General features: G+C 36.7%; 1 long non-coding RNA gene across 3 annotated transcripts in view; it reads left to right on the top strand.

Moving 5' to 3' along the window:
- Positions 1-10,111, top strand: part of LOC103461797 (uncharacterized) — an 82,096-nt gene that overhangs the window by 5,409 nt on the left and 66,576 nt on the right. For all 3 annotated transcript variants that reach the window (XR_533194.2, XR_533195.2, XR_001777247.1), the window contains exon 4: positions 3,874-4,006. This is a non-coding gene — a long non-coding RNA (uncharacterized LOC103461797). The remainder of the gene's footprint in view (positions 1-3,873; positions 4,007-10,111) is intronic.

A 10,111-nucleotide genomic window follows, 5' to 3' on the forward strand; every position in this document is an offset into this window, starting at 1 on the left:
TCCTCAGCCACGAGCGTTTCCTTTCTGTACGGCTCCTTTTCGCCTCTCCACCCTCTTATCTCAGCAATAGTTGCCAATCGTCCGTATTTCCTGTCGTTTCTGCTCTCGCTCCTCCTTCCTGCCGCCTCTTCCTGCTGGATCTGTTTATTCAGGCCCCATCCACGTTCAGTGGATGCCTGCGTTTCTTCAATCTGTGTGGAGCAAACGTGGTCATTTAGGGACAGGAATTAACTGCTGAGTACGACGGAAAGCTCAAACTTCATATCTCTGCTGCAACAAAAAAACAACAAAAACTGAAATTGAGAAAACATTTCTTAATTTAAATAAAGAAAAGCGGTTATTGGGGAAAAACTATAAATAACTGGAACTAAATTAGAGACATAAAATCATTTGTTTTTGTGTTTATGAATGGGTTTGTTAGCCTTTTAACTGATTTAAAATAGATTTTTTTCCCCTCCACACACAAGCAGGTTACGYCATTTATCAGGAAATTACGGCACTCCGTTCTCCTCGTGGCGGCTACGCTATGCTAGTCCGCAAAATGGCTACAGAAGAAGAAAACCCCACAGTCATTGGGTTGTTCAACAATAATTTGAATAAATCTTTTGAAAATAGAAAAATTACCCAATCAATATAATCATAATACTATTCTTCAACCTTTTTGAATTTTGCACCTAAAAAACTAACCAAAAACTAAAATTATTATAGCTAATAAAAACTAAACAACATTTAACTTATAACTAATACAAACTGGCAACTCTGCTATAAAAACTAATGAAAACACGATGAATTTAGAGATGTGATATCCTTCATTTCCAATGATTGTATCCCTCTCTGTAGATTCATTGTGTTTATGAATCTATTGATTAGCATTTTGAACAGAATTTGATTTTTTTTTTCCCACTCAAGCAGCTGTCAGCAAATGTTGGCGCTCCTCCTGGTGAAACCACAAAATGGCTGCWGGAGAAGTTGGGATAAAACATCAGTCAGTTGGTTGTTCAACAATAATTGAATAAATGTTTTGAAAATAATATCTTCTGTTGAGTATTCATTACTCAGCCATAATACGTCAACCTTTCTGAATTCTGCACCTAAACTGAAATATTTAGCTAATAATGACTAATAAAAACTAGCAAACAAACTCAAACTGAATTAGACAAAAGTCACAACAAACTAAAACTGAACTACGGTCATTTCTAACCCTGCCCTCCTGAATCGGCCTGTGGGTTTTTGCAGCGTGTTACCTGGTGGGTCATTCAGGGTCAGGATGATACAATAGTGTGCYAGCAGCTTATGGGGCCCCTGCAGACAAGCATAAAAATGGGCCCCAGCGGCGCGCCGCGTTCAGGCGGTCCAGATAATGGATCGGGCCGTGGGGCAGGGGCCAGGCGGGCCGACGTCCCGGTTTGTAGCTCACTGCTGGAGGTCTGCAGCGAGGAGGGAGGGGGAACGTAATCCAGAGAGGGGTTTACTACTGACGTAGAAAATGCTTTTTTCTTTTATTTTCCTTTAAATATGGACTTGAACACAAGATGGACTCTATTTATTATTACTGAATGTAACTAATTGCTGTGCATTTAATTTAGGGGCATCAGCATCAAGGGAGGTGAATTATTATTTATTTTGATTGAAAGCTTTTTATCATTCTATCAAGTTGATCAGGGCTATGAATAGAAACCAGTCGAAAGCTGCAGGATGATGTCACTTACAAAACTAGGGAATTAACACAAATTGAGTTATTTTCCTTCTGTTASTGTTTTACTGTTAACATTATTAGTAACTAATTATTGTTGTACTATCATAAGTTTTTAGCTCAGTTTTTATTTTTTGTTTTATTTATTGTTATATAACAGATTAAGTAGAATTTATGTCCACTGTTGTCTTTATTATTATTATGTATCCATAGATTTTTATTATTATAAGAGTTTTTAATAATTTTGTTTATGTAGTATAATTTATTTGTTGGATCTTTAGCACATTAACATTATGATATGGTTTCAATTACACATTTTTGTCGGTAAGTATTTCATTAAATTGAGAGTGAAATTAAATACGTTTTCACTTCTTCCGACTCCYTTATAAACAMAAAAGTACAAATTATTTTGTTCTTGGTTATGCATTCACATGTTTTTTTCTGTCCTACTGGTTTCTTGTTTTCCTGTTTTTAAAAACCAGTTTGACATAAATAAAAAAAAAATCACAAAAGTTTTTTTCATATTTGTTACAACTGTCCTCATGWCCTGACAGAATGATGCAAAAATGCTCCGCTTCTCTTCTGGGGTTCAAAACATCAACTCGTATTCACGTTGACATGGAATAATTTTCTGTTTTACTCAATATTCCTAGTGAATAATAACTGTCCCTCTTTCTGTCTGACACACGCCATAGAGGACATAAATTTGTTCCATTTACGTCTGTTCAGAAGACGATCAAACAGTTTGAAACTGTACAGTTTGTTAATATAGTCGGTTTTAATCAGTTTCTCATTGGGATGCTGTGAATTTTCTACTGATTTCATTGATACTTTTATCCTCATTTCAGAGCCATGAATCAAAGAGCAGACTGAGAGAACGCCGACTGTCAAACTGTCKTCTGGCTTGTGACAGAAAAAAAGCTCTAATTTGAATAAAACCAATTGAAGATGGAATAAAGCAGCCAAGAAAAAAGAAAAAGAAGCCAACACAACTTTTAATAAACACGTCTGATTGAGTTTCAGATTTTATCACTCTTGGGTATTGTTGCATTCTCAGTGAAATGATGAACATTTTATAGCTTTCACAGCTGTCGTCATACTGCACTGGTTTCCATTCTTCAGTAAGCACTTTCTCCATAATGGGAGTACCGGTCCGTAGCAGAACGGTTGCATTTAACAGTTCCAGTTTCAATACACAGATGAAAGCTGGAGCGCTATGACAGCTTATCGTTTTATAAAAAAATGAGAAAAAGTAAATATCTGCAAAAAACAACAACACATTTTTTGATTAATCTCAGAAATTTTCTGAGAAATAAACAAGGAAATTTTTGTAAACTTGAAAAAGTCAAACATTTGTTTCCAAAGACTCAGAATTTTGCTTAAAAAAAAGAAAAAGTGGGTATTTCTGAATGTCAATAGTTGAGAATTTGCTACAAAGAACTAATTTTTTTTATGTCAATTTAAAAAACACTTAAAGAAAAAGCAAAAAATTCAGATTTTCAAAAGTCAAAAAAATTTCTGGAAAATTTTTTTAATTTTAAGATTAATTAAGAAATTTTGTAGTAAAAGAGAAAATTTCTAAGTTTAAAAAGTCAAAAATTTGCTTTCAGAAATTTTCTAAAAAAAACAAAAAAAAACCCTGGAACTTCAGAGTTTCAAAAGTTAAAAGTCTGCTAGAAGAAAACTGTTGATTTTTGGAAATTTACTGAGTTTCGAAGCTGAAAAGGTTTGACTTTTGAAACTCAGAAATGTCATTATTTTTTGTAGAAAATTTCTGAGATTCATCAAAACTCAAATTCTTGAGTGTTTTTTAGCAGAAATTTTCTCCTCCTCTGTCTTTTTTCTCCAACGGCCCCAATACGCCGCCGTAGACAACAAACACATGCAGTCTCTGTTTTCCAGATGACTGAGAGAAAACTCCTGGCCTCCCAAAGACTCGACTCACACCCCCACAGTGTGTCTTTAACTCCACAAAACAGAAAAACAAAGCCATGTTTGAACGAGATAAAGACCGATCATCTGATCTCCATCTGTCAGCCCCGTTAGAGAACAAGCGGAGAGAAGTGGCTTTGCATCTCAGCTGCTGCCACCCACCTCCTGTCTCGCACTCTCAGGCGAGATGCGTTCCTGCAGATCGCATTGATTTGAAGTGTGTGTTTCTGCTGTTCTGTGTTCTGCAGAGACTCTGCAAGACCAGTCAGGACCCTCGCCCTCACAGCCAGCGGAGAAAAGATGAGAAAGGAGAGGAAGGCAGAGAGGAGGAGGTTTATGAGGATCGACCAGCACTTAATACATGAGAACATCATYCAAAAGGTAATTTATTTCACTAATTCACATGGTCTGACTTTCAGAAAGATAAATTATACCAATTCATTGCCGACAGATTTAATAGATATTCCATTTGGAGGGTTTTAGTTGCAACAATAAACCCTCCAAAAATGATTTTCTTTGAGAATTTGAATATGAAATGAGAACAATTAAAAAGTATTTTTACGAAATAAAATGTTCTTTTGGAGAAGACTGCTGATGGAAAATTTGTCTGAGTTTCGCTAAGTTTGTAACATTTCTTTACATTTTCAGTTCTGTCTTTGAACTGTCTGCTCTGTGTTAGTTCAAATTAATGAAAGAACTGTTCACCTCCTCGCCTGTGGTGGCGCTGCACCAAGAACCACTGAAGGAAACGACACCAAGTGCAACTTTCTTCTTCGCAAAATGAAAACAAAAATGGAGTAGCGTCATAATTTTTAGCGGTTGAAGGATTTCTCTTTTGTTTTTAGTGAGTAATTTCTTTCGCTAGCGCTAGAATTGAGGGTTTCTTAAGGTTGTACACAAAGCATTTTCATTTTATCATTTATGTTGTTTTTTTGGCATTTCATATTCTATCATATCATTCAGTCGGGCAACAGACAAAACCAGGAACCAGGACTCCTCTCGGACCTTTCAGACCTTAAATCAGAGGTTGGCAGAGTACCTGAAAATTGTGCTCCAGTTAGACTAGAACTACTTCAACGTATTTTTACTCAAGTAAAAGTAAAAAAGTATTTGGTAAACAGTCTACTGAGTAACTGATCAAATTATTGACCATTTAATATTAAATGTTATATAATCAGATGGACCAAAATATAAAGTTAAATGGAAATTTTGGTATTTTAAGGACCAAAATAGTCATAATTTATATAAGTAACAAAAAATTAATAGAAAAAAGAAAATGTTTCCAAATCAGTTTCTTTCAGTAAAAAACTTATTAAACTTTATTAAAAACTGCAGGTGTGCGTCTGTGTCTGGTGGATTTTTGGTTCAAACATTTTGTTTTTTATTCAGTGGGTAGAAAATTCAGAAATTTAAAATGAAAGGTACAAAGTAGTAAAAATACTCCTAAAAGTACTTTTTTTCCCAATAAAGTTACCATATAAATGTAACTAGTTATTACACAACTCTGTCTAAAATACTCTAGTTTTCTACTTTGTTACATTAAAATACTGAATATTTGATTAATTTCTGAGCATAAAAAAGAAAAGATATCACCGCTAATTAATCAACTGGTTTAAATTCTTGCCTGTTTTCTTAAAGTGGTGAAGTCAAAGGCAAGTGAAACACACAGACGCCATCCAGAGAAAAGCTCTGTTCTCCTCTCTGGCTTCTGCTTGGCTCACTGGTGCGATAATTTCACCGCCTTCGCCTCCTTTATCTCCGTGTCCCAGGCTCATCATGGCCGTCAGGGGTGAAGTGGCATAGAGAGGCAAAGAGGAGATGGGATCAGGCGTGGTGGAGCCTTTGGAATGTTAATCCGTCGTGGCTCGGTGGAATCGTCTGGTCAAGGCCTTGATTAAGGATTCATGGAGTATTAGAATGTTATCATCATGGCTATACATCATCTTACTGCTTTATCAACAAGTTGTCTTGGGTTAAGCCAGCAGCTAAATCCCTTTTACGTAGGTATGGCTGCCATTGTGGAGGATGTGTGGGATTTTTCTCAACACATATCGGGCAGGTTTGTGTAAAATAGAAAGTAGTTTCCTAGTATCTTTAGTGATTGATGGTTGGTGGGATGCTAGTTAGTTTGGCTGGGATGTTTTCTCTGCTGAGGAATATCTCTCTAAACTCTTGGTGCTTTCACACCAGCCTGTCAGGTTTAATCCAGCTCCAGTTTGTCTGCCCGTAAGATCTGTGTGCCAGTTGGGTTGAAGTGAACTGGTCTGGTTTGAATGCATATGTGAACTCCAAGCAGTCCGGAGACCGCTCCAAAAGCAGGAAGTGGACTACAGCACAGGGCATTATGGGTGAATACAACCAAAAACAAACACGCTAGTCTAGCATTAGCGGGGGAAATGGCTTGTTGTCTTTTTCTAAACACAGAAAAGAAATCCTAGAACCACTAAAATCTGGAGATCAATCTGCACTCTGGTCTCACTTATCCAGAGAACATGGTTCCAGGAGGATCTGGAATAATTTAGATTCAACTTTGCACACCTGCATCGTCCTGCCCTGTTCTTTCTTCAAGAGATTTTTTTCTTCCAAACAAACCAACCTGTTTAGTCTTTTTTCACACTATCTTGTCATGGACCAAACTCTTAACTCGGAGTCTGATTAAGTTCTTCGTTTTTTGGCAGTTTCTTTGAACATTGCACTGAAAGTTAAAACCATAAGTTTACATACACCGATTAAAAAAACATTTTAATTTTATTTTTCTGTCTGAACTAAAATGAGACCAAATTTTGTCTAGTTTTAGGTTAGCAAATTTACCAGAATTATTTATATTTACTAATTTAGCGATCACGTTTGTTTCATGTATGTCTTTAACTTATTTTCTATATTTCTGGGCAGGCAGTTAAAATCTTTCCATTTGTGAACAATCTCTCTCTTCCTGTAGAGTAATGAATCTCAAAGTTTTGAGAAGTTGTCCCCAAATCTTTCCCAGATTGATGGGAGGCAACAACTGTTTTCGCTAATGTCATTTTGTATGTCTTTCCACTCTACCATTGTACCAATACACCCAACAAGCTGTCAACTTTTAACTGATTAACCAGTTAATCGGTGCATTAATTAGCAGCATCTGGTTTCTTCATTTCCTCCTATGTTGTAGTTGGAGTGTATCAGAGTAAACCGTAAAGTATTTGTGACTGGCTCAGTGAGAGAATATGAGAGGGAGCTTTGCTGTCACTGCTAGTCCCTGATGTTGGTTTCTTGCAAAAGAGCTGAGGGAGATGGGAGCCAGAAAACTCATTTTAATTTCTGCATACATCAAAGGATGATTTTCCTCCACAGTTTTGAATGTTTAAGGGAAGTTAGCTGACAAGTCAAACTTTAGCAGGAACTTCTCTGAGATATCTGAACTCTGCAACCTTTTTGCTTGTTATCACGCCTCTTCTCTTTGCTCTGCTTCCTTCGATCCATTGATTGCACATTATCAGCGTTATGCTTATTTATTATGAGCATCGACGTTAACATAAGCAGACTCATGAAGTCTGCAAACGCTGCTTCAAAAAGCAGCACATGTAGTTGCATTGATAGATTCTAAAAGGTTTGAGATTGATGACAGTGGCTGCATTTCCATTACAAATGTGAACACAACTTTGTCAGTGTTCCACTAATGTCAGAAATCAACTTCACAAACCTAGTGCTTTCATGAAATAAGAAATGCTCATGTGATAAATCATTAAAAAACATGCTTTACCATCATCTTCCTACCACTTCCTGTTGTCTTCTTTGCCGTTTCCTCCAGTAGTAACATCCAGTTGTTGATGACTCGTGTTTCCATGACAGTTTTGCAAAATACACAAATTTTGACACAACCGAAAAACCACCTGATTCCAAAAATATTGTTGCAAACCAGGAGAAATAAGGGCTCAGCTGCTTATTTTGCATGAGAAGAAAAACACAAAATGTATCATTTTTGAGTTTTAGAAATATGAGTGCAAATAATTTGTAAAAGATGTTGTTTAATTTGGACAAATGGAGCAAAGCACGTTAGCATCAGAGCGAGAGAAAAAAAAAATCCCAGTTTTAAGAGTAATTTCCTGTCATTCCCCTGCAAGCTGCTTCCTGAATTTCCTCAAGATAGAATGTTTTGGATGATGGCTCCATTAAGAAGAAGAATTAATAATGTCCAGATGGTTGAGACATTAATTACTGGCTGGAAATATTACAGTCTTCCCTTCCGAAATGTTATCACTGAAATTGGCTGCGAAAACTACATATTTCAGTGCTTGGATGGATGAAGATTTATTTTTTTTCTTTCTACATAAAACGTCATCGAAAAGACATTATAAATAAACGCTGGAATTAACAACACCTGCAACTAAGCCTCTTTTGGAGACTAAGATGTGCCTGTAATTATAGATRTAATGTGCTTCACTGTTCAGACGATCCAGAATGTGCAATCTTTGGTAAAATTGACTAAAAAAAACCCCTCAATCCAGAACATTTAATGCTGTCTGTCTCAGAAAGTGTGTCCATAAATCTGAGGTGTGGATTTAAGTGAAAGGAAAAAGGGAGGAAGGTTTAGGTTACGAGGTTTAGGTGCTGATTGTTTGGTAATAAGAGCTAAGTCTCCCCTCACAGAGTGACAGATTCCCACACCCCCACATTAATTCACCCTGACTTTCCTGCTCAGGTGTCTCACCTGCAGAGTGTTGCCAAAACCTCCCCTAGGCTCAGATCTTAGAAAGTTTATGGTTATCCATTAACATGAAAAGTCAACAAAATGCATCACCTTAGCATCGACGCTGTTCCTGTTTCTGCTGCGTGCGCGCTGCCCTAATTTCACGTTACTCTTAAATTACACGCATGGCTTGTTGGGAGGGAAAGCGAGTGGACTTGATTACTTCTCGTCCTTGCCAGAGGCGGGTTGGTGAAACACGGTCCAGAACACAATCCTCATTGTCCTTCGTTGTTACCATACACCCAAGAAAAGTAGGCCTCCTCATCAGCAGAGGTGAAAACACACACTGGGTGTGCTATATTTGGGGTTAAAACATGAATTTAGAACATTTTGGGCTTAAAAATGGTTTTTGACGCAAATAATACCAAATGTGTCTAGAACAGAGGTGGATAAAGCACCCAAAACTTGTACTGAAGTGAGAGTAGTGCTGCTTCAGCATATTTATACTCGTGTAAAAGTAAAAAGTAGCCATAAGAAATKACTCAACTGAAMATTTAAAAAATGCTTCTCAAGTACTGAGTAACTGATCAAAACGTCAACCATTTAATATTTAAAAATGACATCGACTGACCAAAATATGAAGTATTGTGGGAATTGAAATGAAATAGTTGACATAAATAAGCCAAAGTACGACTGTGAATAACCTCACTGAATGAWGAACAAACTTTTTTAACCAGAAGTTCACTGAGAAACTTTCTCAAAGGTAAAAATTTAGCCATCCAGGAAATTACKTGAGGAAATGTACTCCTAAAWGTACATTTATTCAAAAAMGTTGCTCAAGTAAATGTATTTGAGAAGAAGTAAGCTTACTGACAAACTGGGAGGGAGTATAAAAAGAGAGAGGAAGGTGATTTAGTGTTAACGGTTTTATGTTTGAGCTAACAACCTGAGCGAACATGCAGAGAATTAGGCCGTGATTTAATTCATCCCCATGCCGYCCTCAGCTGGTCCAGTCTACAGTATGATAACGGTGTAAGGAGTTTAACTGATGTGAACAGTAGCTGTAAAATCGTTTTGAAAAGAAAGAGAACTAACTTTTCTAACTTAGCAGTTGGATCATAAACACTTGCTTTCCACTACGTTAGGATACACGTATATTTATACGTAGAACATGGCGCACTACAGTGTTTTGGACTTGGACCATTTACTKTTTGTGAAGATTTAAACACATTTTCTTTGTTATGCTCTTGAGACCCAACTCTATTTATCAGCAACATATCTAAAAATGAATCAATTTCTGAATGAAGATGTCTTTAAAATGGATGTTAGTACTCCTGCTTCCAAAGACCTCAGAGATTTACAATCCAGCCTTTAAACGTCCTATTGATCCAAAATCCTCCATACACAGGATTGATGGGTAAGTCGAACAGACACAATCTTTCTGCTTTGATAGCTTCTCTACAATGGTTGTGCTAGGATACAGGTAAAAACAAATCTCATCATGAATCATAAAGACATCAATACCGTTCAGTCCTACAGTAGATTGAATCTCTGCTTGATATCTGCAGTTAGAGACATATTCTCCACCAACTTCAGAATATAAAATTCAATTTTCTTTATCTAAGATAGTTACCTAGGTGGTAACCTGCTGTTATTTTTATCTAGCTGGATGGCTAGTTAGCTATCTAGTTAGAAAGCTAGCTAGGTGGATGGTGGTTACCAGTTGTTATTTTTGTCTAGGTAGGTAATAAGAAGTTTAGCTAGATAAGGAAATATGTGTGCAAACAAGCTAACTAGCTTGCTAGCTCATTTTGAAC

The sequence above is a fragment of the Poecilia reticulata genome, linkage group LG2 (assembly GCF_000633615.1).
Source record: "Poecilia reticulata strain Guanapo linkage group LG2, Guppy_female_1.0+MT, whole genome shotgun sequence".
Lineage (NCBI taxonomy): Eukaryota > Metazoa > Chordata > Actinopteri > Cyprinodontiformes > Poeciliidae > Poecilia > Poecilia reticulata.